The sequence below is a fragment of the Delphinus delphis genome, chromosome 4 (assembly GCF_949987515.2).
Source record: "Delphinus delphis chromosome 4, mDelDel1.2, whole genome shotgun sequence".
Classification (NCBI taxonomy): domain Eukaryota; kingdom Metazoa; phylum Chordata; class Mammalia; order Artiodactyla; family Delphinidae; genus Delphinus; species Delphinus delphis.
In genome coordinates, this window is record NC_082686.1 from 25,542,674 (window position 1) to 25,561,404 (window position 18,731).

General features: G+C 37.9%; 1 protein-coding gene across 4 annotated transcripts in view; it reads right to left on the minus strand.

Annotated features, from left to right (window-relative positions):
• The window catches only part of CHODL (chondrolectin), a 347,429-nt gene that overhangs the window by 109,872 nt on the left and 218,826 nt on the right, over nucleotides 1-18,731 (minus strand). The window contains exon 1 of one of the 4 annotated variants that reach the window (XM_060010460.1): nucleotides 927-1,043. The exons of the other annotated variants lie outside the window; for them this stretch is intronic. The gene's annotated coding sequence lies outside the window, so the exon portion shown is untranslated. Of the gene's footprint in view, nucleotides 1-926; nucleotides 1,044-18,731 lie in introns of those variants that run through there. 4 annotated transcript variants of the gene reach the window in all.

The window sequence follows — 18,731 nt, forward strand, 5'->3', positions numbered from 1 at the left end:
AGGAACTGTAGGTGGCCCCTAGGATCTGGGAACTGCCACCAGCTAACAACCAGAAAGAGAACAGGAGTCCTCAGTCCTGTAACCACCAGAAACTGATTTCTACCAACAATCGTATGATCTAAAGAGGACTTCAAGTTCCAGGAAGTATGCAGCCTGGCTAATAACTTAATTTCAGCCTTGTAAGATTCTGAGCAGAGAATCCAGCTAAGCTGTGTCCATATTTCTTATCCACAGAAACTGCAGAATGACTTTGTTGCTTTAAGCCTTAAGTCTGTGATAACTTGTAATACAAAAATAGAAAACCAATACACATTCTCACTAAAGTTAAATGAAACAAAAACTTCCAACTCAACTCCCAAGTTAATATTCATCTTGAAATAGTGTGGTAGGTAGTGTTCTCTGAAAAATGGTCGCTGTAGTAATTTTAATCCCACATACTTTTCTAGGATTTTGTCATTCCTTCATCATAAGGTGGAGATTTTTCCTGTCCTTGAAACTTGGTAGATTTTTGTGATTCTCCTGGTGAATACCACAGAAGCGACACTGTATGAATTCTGAGGTTAGGTCCTGTTGACTGAAAATATACGCGCAACCTAAAAGTTGAGAGTTATGTTTTATTCGGTGGAAATTTTTAGGACTTAAGCCTGGGAGGCAGAATTCAAGTAACCCTGAGAGAACTGCTCCCAGGTGGCGAAGTGGGGGAACCAGGTTATATAGACATTTTGCAACAAAGGGCAGGTACCCGGGAACATCAAAAGATTATTATTAAATAAAACCAGATATCCCAAGTTAAGGAATTCAGCGCTTTTCCATGTATGGGAAGATGCAAGAGTCTGGGCTCACGGAAATCATTCCTTTGATATGCACCTCAGCCACCTGGGGCCAGTATCCTGTGCTTTCACATCCTGAGTTTCCTCAGGGCTCACCGTAGGGAGTGGCTGCAGTCTGATAGCTGCTAGATGGCAGGTATTCTTTCCTTCCCGAGTTCCCGCAGGGCTCACCAGATCACATTCGTGGTGGCTGCACTTGCTGACGACTGTGACATCCTTTGTTTAATGATATGGCAGGAAATATTCCATTTCTCAGTCCTAAAAGGCAGCTTGGCTTTCACCTGGTTCTCTCCCTCTCGGGATATTTCTTGGAAGCCAGCCATCATGTTGCAGAGAGGCCTATTGTCCAGACATCTAGTCACTTTTGTTGCCACGAGTAAAGCAGAGATGAGGTGTCCTTGCCAACTACTACCCAAACTGCAGATTTGTGAGCAAAATAAATGTTATTTTTTTAAATTGTGGGTTTTTTTTAAGTAGCAATAGATACCAGAACAAAAGATAATAATTTTTAAAGATTGAGAGGAGGCAAAGTTAAATAATGTAATTCACCATTTCAAATATAACAAAAAATCTAAATGAATCAACTAAAATAAAATCAAAATACTTCAAGTGGGCTTTGTGGTAGTTAATTTTGTGTGTCAAGGGGTAATAATGACTTGTACGAGTGAGGCAGCTCTTAACAGGGGTTGACCTCCCCCCAACCTCACCCCCTACACACAGAGGACAACTGTTAATGTCTGGAGACATTTGGGGTTCATAACTAGGGGAGTGCTACTCGCATCTTGTGGGTAGAGGCCAAAGATCCTCTTAAACATCTTTAAATGCACAGGACAATCTCCAAAATAAAGAATTATTTGGTCCAGGATACCAACAGTACCAAGACTGAGGAAACACTAGGCTAGTGAATGGCAATGGAAAGGAATGGGCATCTTTAAGGTATAGTCAACACCCAGTGTCCTCAGGTGATTGCCCACATCCCCCCACCGGGATACCAAAATCCAAGGATGCTCAAGTCACTATATAAAATAGTTTAGTATGGTGGGCCCTCCATATGCACGGATGTGAAACCTGGGAATATGGAGGGCCAACAGTATATGTCAGAGGTAGAATTAACAGAACTGCTTATGCAAGAACATGGAAAGGGAGGCACAATCCCTGGCTTTTTGGTGATCACTAACAAATCTGAAACCAGATTTGTCCAATTCCAAAGCCTTTGCTTTTAACCACCAAGAACAAAAAACTGAAGTGACTATACCAGCCCAAAGAATCAGACTTCTAAGTTGTCTAGATATCAAAAGTACAGAATGAAGAGTATTATTGGGTATCAGCTTCCTGACGTCTGACTGTGGTCTAGATCCTACTTCTACTGCAGTCATTTTTTAAGTACCACAGCATTTTTTTGTGCTTGCTTCAGATTGATTCCAAGCATGAAGCCAGGAATTCAAAGTATCTTAATTAAATCTCTCCTGTAGATTTGAATTTACTTGTCATCTGGAATGAAGGAGGAGCTCAGAGACTTTTAACTTAATTGGGGTGCAAGCCCTTTTGTTTGGCCCCCATGCTGTTTGGCACCCCTGGTCCTGTTGCCTGTCTGAGACAAGCTTCCCTTTAGACTGCAGTCAGCAAAAATGAGACATCAGGAAAAGTGCTGATGCCTTAAACCACTGCAACCCCAAACCACTTAATATACAGGTTTAATGCATTTGGTAATTAAAATTTAATTCTTTAAAGATATACAATAGAAACAACTTCTTTTGCAAGCATTCAATCCATTGTGCTGCTAAGAATAAAGTTGAAAAGGGAATTGAAATGGGGTTGCTTCTCCTTTTTAATTAAGCATTAATCACACCCCGATCAGTAAAACTGTAGCATGTGCTTTGCCCTGACTGATTGATCACCATTCTTGCCAAGTTTTGAGCCTTCTCTCTCAGAGAGAGCTCTTTTATCACAGAAAACCTGTGAATACAGAGAAGCCCCTATAAAAAAAATGGTCTACCATTGAAGTATAAATGATATTTCAAGAAATTTAAGCTATCTCCCCAAACAAAAACTCAGCATAAAGCTCAAAGTTAGCAGATGAACCAGGGTCCAAACCATATTTTTGTCCTTCTGAGACTCTTAGGTTTAAATAATTTACTGAAAGAGCTCATAATATATCCCATTTGAATAAATAATCCAGTACCTATTTAGTAAGGAAATATAGAGCCTAATGGAATTTTGGTTCCTAGCTATATCCTGCTCAGAACAAAAAAATGTGGCCCTGTCAAGCAAATTTGAGAAATACTGCCTTTCATATTCACTCTCCAGGAGAGACACGATTCACGTTAGCGTTTTAAAGCTCTGAAAAAATCCTGCAATATAACTTGCAATAAGAAGAACGAAGTGTCTTACTTTGTTCAATCTAATATTTCCAAGCCATGGAACTCTTAAAAAGTGACACCCATTAAGATCCTGCAGAACTAGTATTCCAAAAAACATGTTTGGAGAAACACTTGATTCTTCCCTCCCAAACTTTGACATCTGTTTATGTAGTAAATCTACTGAAGTGAGAAGAAAGTACTTTAGCTGCCTCATAATAATTCATCTATTCAATATTTACTTACATGTACCAAAAGTCATATACAAAAATTTTCATAGCAGCACTATTTTTAATGGCCCCAAACCATAAACACTCAATATCCAGCAACAGTAGAATGGATAAATATATACGGCGTAGGCAGTCAATGAAACACAGAATAGCAATGAAAATGAATCACTGATACACATGACAATATAGACAAATCACATGAAAATATTGAGTCAAAGACATAGAACACGTAGTGTACAATTTTATTAAAGTCCAAAAACAGGTGTCATGGGTTGAATTGTGCCCCCGCCCCCATTCATAATGTTGAAGTACTAACCTCCGGCATCTCAGAATGTGACTTTGTCAATAGGGTCGTTGCAGATGTAATTAAGATTAAGTCATACTGGAGTAGGCTGGGCCCCTAATCCAATAGGACTAGTGTCCTTGTAAAAGGGGAAATTTGGACGCAAGAGACATACACATGGGAGGAATACCAGAGATTGGGGTGATGCAGCTACAAGCAAAAAAAAATGCCAAAGATTGCCAGCAAACCACCAGAAGCTAGGGGAGAGGCATGGACAGATTCTTCCTCACCGCCTTCACAAGGAACCAACTCTGCAGACACCTTGATCTTGAACCCCTAGCCTCCAAAACTATGAGACAACACATTTCTGTTGTTTAAGTCACCCAGTTTGTGGTACTTGTTACGGCAGCCCTAGCAAACTAATACAACAGGCAAATCCAATTCATGGCATTAGAAGTCAGAAGAGTGACTATCTCTGCGAGAGTGGGGCTGGGGAAGGGATAGCGATTTCAGAGAGGATGAGCTGGGAGGGTGGTGGTGTGCTTCTGGGGAGCTGACAGTATCTTCATCTGAATGGTAGTTACTGGTTATGTGTGTATGTCATTATATTAAAGCTTAACCAGCTGTACACTTAAGATTTGTGCACTTTTCAGTTGTGAGCTATGTTTCAATAAATATGATTTTAAAAATATTTACCAGTAAACACGGTCCTATCCTTGAGGAACTTTCCCATCCTTAGAGATGAAAACAAGGCAAAAAGAAAGTACAGTGGGAAAATAACTTCTGAGGAATGGGTCAGTACAAGTACAGCCGAAGCACGCTCAGTCTTGGGGGCAGGGGGCTACAGGGATAGAGTTCCAGAGGAATCGATGACAGGTAGCTGGGACTTGAGGAATGAGTACAAACTGTAAGATGAAGGAGTGCAAAATACATTCCAGTCAGAGCAAACAGCTTGTCAAATAATGAGGGGAAAAAGTAAAAGCAAAAATAGGCAGGAGAGAGCATGACTCATGTAAGGATCTAAAAGTTTCACTGGCTGAAGCACAGAGTGGAAGGTGTGGGGAAAACACATGGAGAAATGAGCAACAGCTGTGAAATGGAGGGCTTTGGAAGAGGCTGAAAAGCTATGGAGGCATGAATAGGACTTAATTAGAAATCAGAGTTTTAAGTTTTATTTGTTCAAATATTTAAAAAAACTAATATAAATTGATGAAAATATGCCCTCCCTTTTTCCAGGTGGCACTGAACTCTGTAAATTCCAGAAAATAACTTTGTTCCAGCTAATCACAGGGTTCATACTTTACAAAGAGAATAAGGACCAAAGATGGGGTGTGGGCTTTATACTTTTGAAAAAGAGTAATCAACTTTCACCTAGAAAATAATGTAGAGGTCAGTTCTAAGAGCATTAGTTTTAAAGTTAACTGCACCGGCCTTTGAGGCCTTGTCCTCTGACCTGCTAGCAGTTGGCCTTGTGTGGATCTCTCCAGACGTTCATTTCCCCATCTGTGAGTTGGAGAAAAGAATAACTCCTTTCTCCTAGGGTTGCTGAAAGCGTTAAATGAGATATACAAATAAAATACTTGTCTTAGTTTCCTATTGCTACCCGAACAGGCTACCACAAAGTTAATCGCTTAAATAAACACCAAGTTTTTTTTTACCTTATAGGTCTGTAGGTACAAAGTCTGCAGAGGGTCCCCCTGGGCTAAAAGCAGGGTATGCGCAGGGATGTTTTCCTTTGTGGAAACTCTAGGGAAGAATCCATTTCCTTACCTTGGCCAGCTTCCAGCAGCTGTCTGTGCTCCTTGGCTCATGGCTGCCTACCTCCATCTTCAAAGCCAGACACAGCAAGACGAGACCTCCCACCTTGCCACCCATCTAGCCTTCTGACTAGAGCTGGAAAAGGTGCTCCCTTTTTAAGGACTCTTGTGATTAGATTGGACCCACCTGGATAACCCCCAGCCCAAGGTCCTTAATCTCAATCACATGTGCAAAGCCTCGTTTAACATTTAAAGGAACAGATTCATGGGTTTTAAGAATTATGTCATGGACCCCATGGGGTCCATACATCTATCATAATACTGAACAGAACTCCCAAATAAATGAAGCTCTCAAAAATTGTCCTCTTACATTTAAATTTTTTTTTTTTTTTTTTTTTGCGGAACGCCGGCCTCTCACTGTTGTGGCCTCTTCCGTTGCGGAGCACAGGCTCCGGACGCGCAGGCTCAGCGGCCATGGCTCACGGGCCCAGCCGCTGCGCGGCATGTGGGATCTTCCCGGACCGGGGCACGAACCCTTGTCCCCTGCATCAGCAGGCGGACTCTCAACCACTGCGCCACCAGGGAAGCCCACATTTAAATTTTTAATGTTTTTATTTTTACCAGTTTTATTGAGATATAAATGCTGTACAATGCTGTATAAGTCCTGTTTTTGAACTATCAAGTCCCAGTTAACAATGAAGTCATTGGTATGGAAAATTTACTCCAATAATATTTGAAGTTTTCCTACAAAACTAAGGGTTTTCAATATCTAATAAGACTTGTTTTGAAAAAAAAAAAATCTAAATACAGCAGACAACCTTAAATGGTGGTAGAGGGGAACAAACTAGTTCCCATATTAAATCATCACCATTTCCAACCTCAAATGTCAGTCTTGTATAGGATGGGAAAGTGCCCTCCCCTCAACACCAACAAAGAATTATCCGGTACAAAATGTCAATAGTGCCATGGTTGAGAAATGCTGGTGTAGGGCAAGAAAACTTTTAGAGCATGTTTCAATGCAAATGTCTGGCAGAGAATTAACTGGCATATATGTGTAGCAGCCTCCCTTCCTGTACCCACTAGATGCCAGTAGCACCCCCACCCCGTCCCCTGCCCCACCCCCAGTTGAGAGAAAACTATCTCCAGACACTGCCAAATGTCCCCCAGGGGTCAAAATTGTCTGCGGTTGAGAACCACTGCTCTGAACTAAAATATATACACTCTCTGGTTAATGGAGTCACATTTCAGAAACAGCACTGAAAACAAAAGCCAGAACACACTGCCAAAATATTTGTAAAAAATGAACCTACTTGTGATATATGCTACATTTCATTTGCTTAGATGCATAATACACTAATAAGACTGAAGAGTAAATACATATTCTGATGCTTGCTTTTCTTAAAATGTCATTTTCTCAGCAATATTGCCTGAGTATGTAGGTGAAGTGAAAAGAAAATGTAAATGGAAGATGCAGGTGCAAAGTAACACAAGAGAGCCTGTCTTCTATTTAAGTCTTTTGAATAATCTGTACTTCTGTCTTACACTGAAGGAGACACCAATAAGTACTTTTTATACACAGAAACTTCTGTTACGCCTTTTAAAGTTTTAGGCAGATGCTAAAAGGGGCCATCTTCATGAAACTGTGGAGGCTGGATAAAGAAAGTACGAGTGATTGAATGGTATTCAAGACTGAAAGAAAGAAAATGTCCTACACAAAACCTATTGTACAGCAGAGTCTGAATGTTTTCCTCTTTCATGAAATGGAGTAATTGTGTTCCATCTTCACTCCCACCACTCAAAAAGAGCTTACTTCTAGTATCTCTAGAAGTTCCACTAATGACAAACACCTGAAGTTTTGAAAACAGCAAAACCCAAAAACTCTTGGAATCTTATGTGATTGAAATAAATCTTCAAATAAAACACACTGTAAAACCATCTTAATGTTTCTAATTAATGTTTCAAATTATTGTTGGCTTTTCTTTTTTTGTCTTCCACTTCTTTTCTGGAATAGATTTATTTTCAGTTTTCTAATCTACTACAAGATACAATATATGCATTTATTTTAGCAATATGATCTTTAAAAATGATAAAACCAGAAAGTTGGAATTAATAAAATAATTTTATTAACTTCATGACTAAATTCTATATACAAAAAAGTATATATATTATGACTATTTGGTAAATACCAAATTGAATAGAGTGAAATATTACATTCTGAAACTTAGCAAAATAGTGTTACTATAAACCAAGTCTCCAGTATTAGGTCTAGCCAATAAAACACACAGCTATAAAAGACCTGTGTGCACATTGGACTTTATCCAGTAATTACTGCAGATGATGAGATAGTTTGGAATATGACATTTTTTATTCACATGTTATGGCCCAAATGAGAACATCTGCCCAAATGCATTATGGGCAGGCCATCTGCTGTTTGTCTGACAACTGGCCTGAATAAAGAGAAATAAAGTCTTCATAGATATGTGTATAGATGGAATTTTAATAGAATATATTTATAATGTTACTAGTAAACTGAATAATAAAAATATCATTGTATTGTTCAAGTTAACATTTGTTATTTTCATCATTATTATTAGAATTTCATTTCTTTTTGGACCACAAATAAAGATTTTTTTTTTCTGAATAGTTCCCAAATGCATAACGGCAGGTAAGCAAGACAGACTGTAGCCAGGAAGAGCCTCTCAACTGGATAATTAATATGTACACCACACCATAAACATTGTGACAGACTGCACATTCAAAAATAGCTGCACCCTTCCAGCTGACACACCCTTGCTTTTACAGTACGACCTTGGCTCTCCTCCAACTGACAGATCATACCTATGTCCACTCCCCTTGAATGTGAGTAGGTGTGTGACTCACTTGTAACCAACAGAAGTGGTGGCAGCGATGGGACTGGCACCACATGTTTCTAAGGCAGCTTCCACCTTGTTCACTGAAACACTTGCACTTGGAACCTTGAACTTGCATGTAAGCTGCCATGGTTGTGAGGAAGTCAAGCCACGCAGAGAGGCCAAGGATAGGCACACCTGTCGGCCATCCTAGATTTTGGGTCCTGCCAGCCCAAGGGCAACATGTGAGTGAACAAGCCATCATATGATACTAGGCCCCAGGCATCAAGTGAAACCCCTCTCCCAGCTGCTGAGTCTTCCAGCTGAGGCCCCAGACATTGTGGAGCAGAGACAGGTCATCCCCACTGTGCCTTCTAGAAATTCCTGACCCACAGAAGCCATGAGCACCTGAAAGCTTGTTTTACACCACAGAGTTTGGGCTGGTTTGTTTCACAGCAATGGTCACTGGAACAAATGGGCTAACCATAAGCAAACGTATTTTAATATGATCTTCGTATTAAATTTAACAACACACAACAAATCCATGGGTAGTATTAAACTTTATTGATACTACATTGACCCAAAAAGTAGACTTTAAAATCAGGCCCCTACAAATTTTGCTTTGCCAGTTACATGGGTGCTAATTTTTATTTTATTAACATTATTTTTAATAAACAACAAAAAAAATGTTAAACCCTAAATCCGTAGGCCAATGCTAATTTTTAATTGCAGCTATTTTTTTCTTTCAAAGATAAGTTAATTGAAAGTCAGTTGCCTTTAGAGTGTCTTTTTATTTGAACAGTTTTCATCAGATTTTCTAGGTAGAGTAAATCACTTGGGTTTCCCTCCAAGCATCCAAGGTCAAAAGAAACACATTAAGCCATATTCAACAGAGAATCTCCCAGATGTTCTCTGAGAATCTAACACTACAGACAGTTTAGCAGTAGTAGCACTTGGCCTCTAACCTGACTGTAAAAGTATTCCATGTTCATAATGCCTGTAAATTACTTGGTTCCAGGATTTCCTTTTAGTGGACTGATGACCCTGAGCCTCTAAAGCTATTTAGTATAAGTGGCCTGAATCTGGCATTGCTTAGAAATTTAAGCTGGGCTCAAAAGGACTAGAAGTGAATCAGTAGCCTCCTCCAAGACTGAAATGCTGTACTGAAGCCTAAGAGCTCAGTTTGAAAGAACAATTCTAGTCAAGATCATTGTTTCCATGGTCGCCTTCCTAGTGTTGATAACCTGAGTGAGAGCTGATTGCAGAAAACTACTTAATAACTAACTTCCTGACTCAAGTGTTCCATGGGTAACAGTGTTCAGCTAAACTCAGTGGGCTTGTATTTATACCACGAGGTTTCTCTAAAACCTCAAAGAGCCTCCCTTGTGTTTTATCATATTTAAATTTAAATTATTCCTAGAGGATATCTTGAGAGTGGATACTATTACCTCCAGTTAAGGGCAAAAGTTCACAGAATTAATGGGGAAGAGCATTTTCTCTTCTGATTCATGTTTCACAGAGCAAGAGGTTCAACTAGAATAACACTCCCGGTCTCTTGCCCCATTCTACCACTCCCTCCTCTCCAGAGGGGAATATGGGAGAAACTTTGCTGGGACTGAGGTTGGTGGGTAGTCAGTGTATCCACAAGGTGCATAAATTCTAAGTTCCTCCATGCTAGTGGATTTACAAGGACAAGTTCTCCTAAGGGAAGACTGAAGACTTGGCAAACTTGGGGACTGTGACTGGGTAACTCTGACTTATTAGTCTGTCTCTTATTATCAGTGATATTTTATTCTTTCCAACCTGACTTTTATTCTCTCCTTTGGTTCCAAATTCTGGTAGGGAACAGGGATATTATAACTAATTCCCTCTACTGTCAACAGGATGAATAAATATGTCAGTCTGATTCTCTATTACAGGGAAATTCATCGTACAGATTTGCCAGGTTCTCTCAATTCCCTCATTCCTTGGCATTAATTCACATTGTCCTTCAAATCACAGCTATGCCCTATATGGTGATGGCTGTGTCTGCCCACCATTATCATCGTAGTCTGCTTCTTACATCCTTCCTAAATACAATCTCTGCATATTTCCATCATACCATCTCTTATACAGACTTGACTTTTCGCCCATCAACTTAAAGCAATTAGAGAGCAGTAAACTCATCATTCTCATTTTTGTGGCCTCCATATTTAAAGCAGAATATTAAGCATGGGAGGCACACCATAAACAATTGTTAATTAATTTTAGGTATGAAGGATGTGGTAGGCAGAACTCTAAAGATGTCTCTCCAAGTTCTCTGTCTCCTGGTTATTCATTCAAATACTAACCTAACTATTGGTATGAAGGGACTTTGTAGATGGAATTAAGGTTACTAACTGGCTAACTTTAAAACAGGGAAATTATCTTGGATTTACCCAGGTGGACCCAATATAGTCCCATGAGCCCTTAAAAGCTGACAAAGAAGGCCAAAGAGTCAGTCAGAGATATATAGCAGAAAATGGGGAGAGAAGAGATATGAGGCCAAAAGGGAGGTTAAAGAGACCTGAAGCGTGAGAATGACTCAACCTGTCATTGTGAGTTGAAGATGGAGGAAGGTGGCCATGAGCCAAAGAATTTTGCAACTCGTAGAAGCTGAGAATGATCCCAGTCAACAGCCAACGAGGAAATGGGGGCCTCACTCCTGCAGTCATGTGGAAGAGAATTGTGCCAAGCTTTAAATGAGCTTGGAAGAGGATTTATCCCCAGAACCTCCAGAAAGGAAGTCACCCTGCTGACACCTTAATTTTGGCCTTGTGAAACCCAGAGCAGAGAACCAGCTGAGACAAGCTGTGCCTGGACTTCCAGTCTACCGAACTATTAGATAATAAGTAGGCGGGTTTTTCAAAGCTGCTAATTTGTGGTAATTTGTTATGGCAGTGATAGAAAACCCATACAGAGGTTATTAACCAGGATAATAATTAATCAATTCTGTGTAGGCCGCTACATTCAAGTGGACACTTAACAAGATAAATATAGAAATCTCCAAGGAATGTCAAGGCCATGATATAGTTCCAAATCAGGGGTTATCATCCTTGCTGATGGCATTGGCTGTTTACCATCTTAACTCCTTGTCAGAAGAGGAGTCTCATAATTATCGTAACAACTTGAATATGAATACGTTCAATGTGTTAGGCAGAATTCTAAGATTGTCCCCAAGATCTTTGCCCCCCTGTGTACATAACCTCCTCTTGAATGTAGGTGGGACCTATAGAATATGATGGGATAGTCGCTCCCTTGATTCTTTTAAGGCATGTAAGATCCATCATAGCAGACTAGAGTGGGATTTTCCTGCTGGCTTTAAAGAATAAGCTGCCATGTTTTGAAAGGGCTACATGGCTAGGACCTGAGGGAGGACTCCATGAACTGACAGCAACCACTGATCTATGGTCAACAATTAAATAGGGATTTCCCCACTGCAAGGACCAGAATTCTCCCAACAACCTCAGTGAGCTTGGAAAAGAACCCCAAGCCCCAAGTGAGAATCCAGCTATGGCCTACATGTTGATTTCAGTCTGGTGAGACCCTGAGGAGAAGACTCACTAGAGCAGTGCTCAGACTTCATAACTCAGAACTGAGTGATAATAAATAGGTATGTTTTAAGCCGTGAAGTTTGTGTGGGCAATTCATTATGCAACAATATAAAACTAATACAGTTCTGCTCATTTAACCCAAGCCTATCATTTCATAGACAGTGTTATAGAGGATAATCACCTACAAAGGCAAAACTGCTGCTAAATTACAGAGTTGGGATTAAAAGCCAGGTTTTGATTTTGTGCTTCCGTGTATTATGCAACTGCTACCTTGTCAAATGGATTATTCATGTATTCCAAACCATTCTACACCTGATTTTATCAAACTTCATCAAACTATTTACTACACTATGATACTGATAAGTTATACATACACGTTCACATACACACACACATAGAGACACACACAAAATTACATACCATATTGTCTCATCCCAGGGAGCCACTGTCCTATCAAGGACAACTTAACTTATTGGAGAGCCACTTTGGACACTCAGTGGTATTAACTTGCACAAGACAGTTGCAATTCTCCTCCAGGAACTTTAAATTTTTGACTATGTGTAACTGATTTGATATTCTCTTTGAGATGAAAATTGCCACAAAGAAGTTTGCCTATTTAGAATTTGTAGGATTAAAACAGCTCAGGATAGTTGTAAGACTAGAGCTTAGGTGTTGTCCATAAGCAAAAGGAGCATCTTCATGTAGACAGACCCATGAAACTCTTTCTCTGTAAATGCTTGATAGATATGTTTCTGAGCACTATAACATCTATTGCTTTGAATACTGGTGCCACAAGAGCAGCTGTGTGTGCATCTCAAGGACAGTTTTCCATCAGTGTTCAGCTTTGGGAGTATATATATGAGGATGGTCTATTTACTGTGAGACTCCTTTCCCTGAGACTGACCGTGACAGCCAATTATTGCCAGATGGAATAACAATAAAAGAAGACAAGAGAACATTCATCTGAAAAAGCACGGCTTTCCTTTTCTTGTTTTTCCCTTCAAATGTCATTAAATCAGAATCCAAAATCTGACTCTCATAGTTATGGTTTACTTTTACAAATCGGGAAGAAATTAAACAGGACAGGGAAACAAATTCAAACAGAATGTTCAGCAAGGAAAAAAATAAATTCTCTAATTAGAAAGCAGGAAGGCCAGTTATTAAGGGCAAAACTACTCACTCCAAGCAAAAGAGCCTGCTTTCAAACTAAATAGATGTCTTTATTCCATGATTAACAGGTGGGAAAAGGGGCTCCATCTGAACTTTTTTCCTTTGACCACCAAGATTTTGAGCTAAGATTTAAACTGGAGTATATTTTAAATACATTTCCATTTGAATGTTAATAAGTGGAAAGACAAAGCTATTTCTCAATTAATAGAGAGTTTTCCAGTGTCAGCAAGAGTTTTCCAGTGTGGCGTTCTAAGACATAATGAAATGTGTATAAAGTATAAAGTAATACTTCTTGGACAAGGAAGGAATTGTGGGAAAGGAAATTCACATAAATATGAATATTTGGAGGCTGGCTTATATGGCCTCACACCCCATAAATGACTCAATATGAGATGCACTGTACCCATTTTCCAATTAAAGAATACTGTATGCATGTGCATAAGTACAATAAACCTCTGTAAAATCTATAAATTCTCCACAAAAATCTTCAACTTTTTAATTAAATTTTATTCTATCATTTCTCTTAAACCTTAGAAAATATTTTCCTATATGTATAAAAATTACATTAAGTGGCAGTGCTACATTCCCTAAGAAATGTTAAAAGATGTGTTATTTTGCAATATCATTTTGCAATGATCTTTGAAAAAGATAGCTTTTCAAGGTACTTATGCTTCTCATGAGGTTTTTAACTAGGTTTCCAGAGACATAAAGTTTATCTTTGTTGAGAGATTTGGTTGCTTATGAAACAAATTAAAAATATCCATTCATAAATATTAAAATCTCTACCCAAAAAAAGTGGTGCCAATGCACGTCACAGATTTGGGAATGTTCTGATGAGTTACTTGAAGTTAGCAGAAATCAACTGTTATCAACATCATCATGTTACAAACCATTATATATAGAATGAATACACAACAAGGTCCTATTGTATAGCACAGAGAACTAGATTCAGTATCCTGTCATAAACCATAATGGAAAAGAATATGAAAAAGAATATATATGTGTATATATATATATATATATATATATATGTATAAAACTGAATCACTTTGCTGTGCACCAGAAACTAACACAACATTGTAAATCAACTATACTTCAATAAAAAATAAAATAAAATCATCATCATGTGATAACAGATGTGATAGAGTCACATCCTCATGGTGTAGTTGCCTCAGGAACCGGCTTTTCTTGTGTGACCTTCTTCTACAAAATAGTTACCAGAAGGCCCCAACAGATTTCCCTTTGTGTCAGTGTTCAACAGGGGATATACACCTATCCCTAAACCAATCATTGGCAAAAGGAGCACCTTGCTGGTTTAAATCAATCATGACTCATCACCTGAAGCTGGGGGAGGCACCTACTTCCCTGAGCATGTGCTCACCAACTTATTACTGAAAAAAACTGGGTTTCGGACAGGGAGCATGAAGGGAGAAGCTATTGGATAGGCCTGGTATTAGCAAACTACAGACACACTCATTTGTTTGTGCATTGTCTATGGCTCCTTTCACACAACAGCACAATCAAGTAGATGTGACAGGACCACGTGGATACAAAACCTAAACTATTTCTTACCTGGCCCTTTGAAGAAAAAGTTTTCCAGTCCCTGAGATAAGGTAATCAGGTGTCTTCCATAATTTACAGGACAAAGACCAAAACATTCTAGAACTACCTACTATAATTATGATAAAGAAATAATTGAGATGGTGTCTATAAGCTACCCACAGAAAGACAACTTACTGCTTTAAAATCTTTTTCTTTAGCATATTTAGCCAGCTGTTACTTATCGAATACAGATGAGGCTTGGGAATGCAATTGGAATAGAGAAAACCTAGAAAACAGGTAGCACAACCAGCATTTGGAGAGGAGAGGGGAATGTGGGATGTGGAAGACCCTAGCTACTTCCAAAATGACCGAGTTTTCCAGAGAAGAACGTGATGAATCTGCACAGTAGGCCATGCCTCTTCTCTGTACCCTCGTAACCAAACCAAAACATTACTCTAAGTGTATACTTCCAAGGGATTTTTGAGCCCAAATACAGGTGTGGAACTCCAACAAACATTAAAACCTGTCTAGCAAGATTGCCCTATTGGATAGTAACATATTAAAACTGTTTTCCAATGGTCAGAACATGAAGTTCCTTTCCCTTTGCCAAATAGAGTACATAAGGTTCTCTTATGTACGCCAAGAAGGTGAAGCTAAAAGGATCAGAAAGGGATTGGAAAAAATTATGAGTCACTTTTCTCCCTCTTGCAAGATCCCCAAACACTGGCAGTTGGAGAGGAAGAGGTAGACATTTCAGGTTTGATCAAAATGACATGAGTCAGAAATGCTAAAAAAAGCCAATGAGCTGCAAATAATTTTGATAGAGCCAATAAAAAGAGCGGATTCCAAAACTTTCTTCTTCACAATATTTGACAGAAGGGGATAATACGAGAAAAGCTTAGGTTAGCTGCTGCTTCTGACATAAAAGAGAACAGAGATATAAGCAATGTGTAGGTACAGTGAACTAATGAAACTCCATCCCCATCTTTTAAACTTTTCCTGATGTGCACAGGATTCTTTCTTGATGTGCACAGTCACTTTGACTCATATAGACACAGTTCTGAGGATTGGGTTAGAGGCATGAGAGAGTTAGTGCACATGTGTGTGTATGTGTGCATGGATGTAACAATATTTCTCAATCATCAACGAAATCACCATGATGTGAAAGAAAAATTAACCATCATCTGGTTTCTTTGATTAATAAACACTCTCAAACCAGATTCTCAGTCTCCAAACTGAAAGCTTCTGAGATTCTTTATGAAGTCTTAGAAACACAATGACATATTTCATGAAACTTGGCTGAACCCCAGGCTTGCTTCCTTGAGCACATCAACTCTGAATGAAATAGTTTATTGCCTCATTATAACAATTCCCTTCTATTCTGTGCTATAGAACAAAGCTTTAAGAAAAACCAACTTCTGGATCGCTGTCACTCAATTTTTTCACATGTAGGTTTAAGATGATCTCAACATCATATTGAATGCTGATTTCTAATCAACAGTATTACAGAAGGGTTCTATTTCATTGAGTTAAATATTTTCCCTCACCCACAAAATGTATTTATAGTAAATAAAAGTAGGTTTTTAACAAGATAAAGATCACTTTTCTAAGTTTTTGTTATTGCAAACAATAACTGAATTTAAATGAAATTAGTCATTTATAATTAACTTGCAAATTGTTTATCTTTAAAGCTTCAGTTATTATTTTCATTTTAAAAAATAGTGTTTTGAATGTTTACTTTGTTAATGTGACTCAATGTAACCTTTCTTTAAGGCTTTTTATCTTTTCTATTACAGAAGTCCTCAGTATTTACCTCTTTCTAAATTTGCTTGCCCTGCCCCCTTAAATTCAATAATACTATAGAAAGAAAAATAAAAACACATCATACACTGGAGGAAAAAAAGTTACATTTTCTTCCTAACCCCCCGAAAAGGAAGAGGTGGAAAGAAAATTAAACATTTTAAACTATGTAACCTGATGCAGGTATCTAGAATGTGCTCTGTAGCAAATAGTTATGGAAGCTTGTTATACAATGGCATATGTAGGTGGGATCCCTGTGGTCTATTTGTGATTGTAAATCATTTTAAGTTAAGCACTTACTGAAATTGCTTTATCTGATGGGGAATAGGAAACATTGCAAGTGACACAGACACAGATTCAAAGTGATAAAACTTCCATGTAAAAGTGGCCTTAAGGTTAGTTGTGTATGTGAAATAAAGAGTGATAACTGGAACAAACTGCACTAGTTCTCCTAATGGTGAAACAAAATTCTGCTATTGATTTATATTAATACAATATTCTACATAACATTTCAGTTCATTAAGCTAAGAGGTTTACAGAAAAGAATTCTGTAAGTGATACAGTTCAATATAACAATCATCAAATATGAAGAACTGTCCTCTCAGATATCAATCTGGTGTGATTCATTTTACTGTAAACAATCATATGAATCTAAAATTAAAAAAACTTTATATAGAAACATATATACCTAGCCACAGGCACTCTTGTTCAGTCAGAGACAATATTATTGACCAGACCTAACTATTCCAACTATAATAACTATAAGCAAATATCTTTTAGAGAAATCTCGACAGCTATTGAATTACTGGACCAAGTCTGCAAGTTCTGACAATCTTGGTTATGTTGTTGTCTCAATATAATCATTTAGGTTTTGTTAGAAAAGTTAATAGTATTAAAGTACCACAATATAAAAAGAGAGGAGAGGAGTAAATATTAATTATATTGAATTAATGTTGAATATATGATTTTGTAAAAGGCTAGCCTAATTAATATCCATAGGAAGAAAGTAATTTTTCATAAATTAGGATGTCATTATTCAAAAAAAATTTTAAGTTGCCTGAATACCCAAATAAATACACATTGAATAATAACAATAGCCAACTATTATATAGCATTTAACATCTTCCAGACACTACAGTAAGTGATTTACATATTTTAAATCATATTATCTCAAAACAACCCTAGGTAGTAGATGCTATTATAATTCCCATCTTACAGATAAAGAAACTGAGTTTAAATAATTTACCAAAAGTCACACAGCCAATATTTGGGGAAATTATGATTCAAACTCAGGTCTTCTTGCTCCAGAATTCATGCACTTTACCGTAAAACTTTTAAGACAATTCATTTGCAACAGTACCTATTGAAAGAAATTGATAAGGGAATATATTTCTTTATATAAAAAGGACTACTAGCCACAATAATTGAAATTATGAGACTTCTTTTCTATTACTTTATTATGTCTAAGGTGTTACACAAACAGATGTTGGAGAAATATTGAATATTGGAGAAAAGTAAAGAAGATCAATTAACACAAATATTTCAGCTGAATATATTCATGGCTTCAGCATCCTCTCTTTTGATAATTCAATATGTATGCTGTACCTTAGGCGTACTTAACCTGGAGAATATGTTCTGAACACTTAGTGCCTTGACAAATATTATATTTATGTAACTATCAATTCATTTATAAAGTGTTTTTTCCCTAGGGTTTACTAGAAGTCAATCAATTTTAGTCTCTGGAAGAGAACAAAAATATGAAATAGAAAAATGAGTAAATTAATTGGAATATCAGAATTGCTGAATTCTCTTGTTTTAGTGGAATATTAACTACAGCTCAGTTATATTTCTCCTGTTCTGAAATATATTTCTACTTTGTATCTAAAACCTCAGGAATTTCTATATTTGAGTAACCCTAACATAGATATACACGAAGCACTTAAGTATTCTGCAACCATCAAATGCAAAGTAGATCCCAGTCAATCAGCCAGCTGCATTTACCACATACTGATCTAGGCATTCAGCCAGCTATCATCTGCATATATTTCTCAGAAAATTGTATAACACCTGATGATTCTCCTAGCAGATCTGCATACACATTTAATAAGAGAAGACCACTGAACACCAGAGAACACCAGATTTGGAAATTCTTGGTATAAAAAATAGATGGTGGAAAGTTGAGTAGGAAGAGAAGGAAGCAGACACACAATGGCCTCACAGCATGACATGACCTAGGTGGATTGACCATAATCTGGAGTCTGGTCTTCAATCTCTCAAGGCCAGAAACTGGGACATAATACTGTACTCAGAAATACGTGATAAAATTACTCTAGCTAAATTC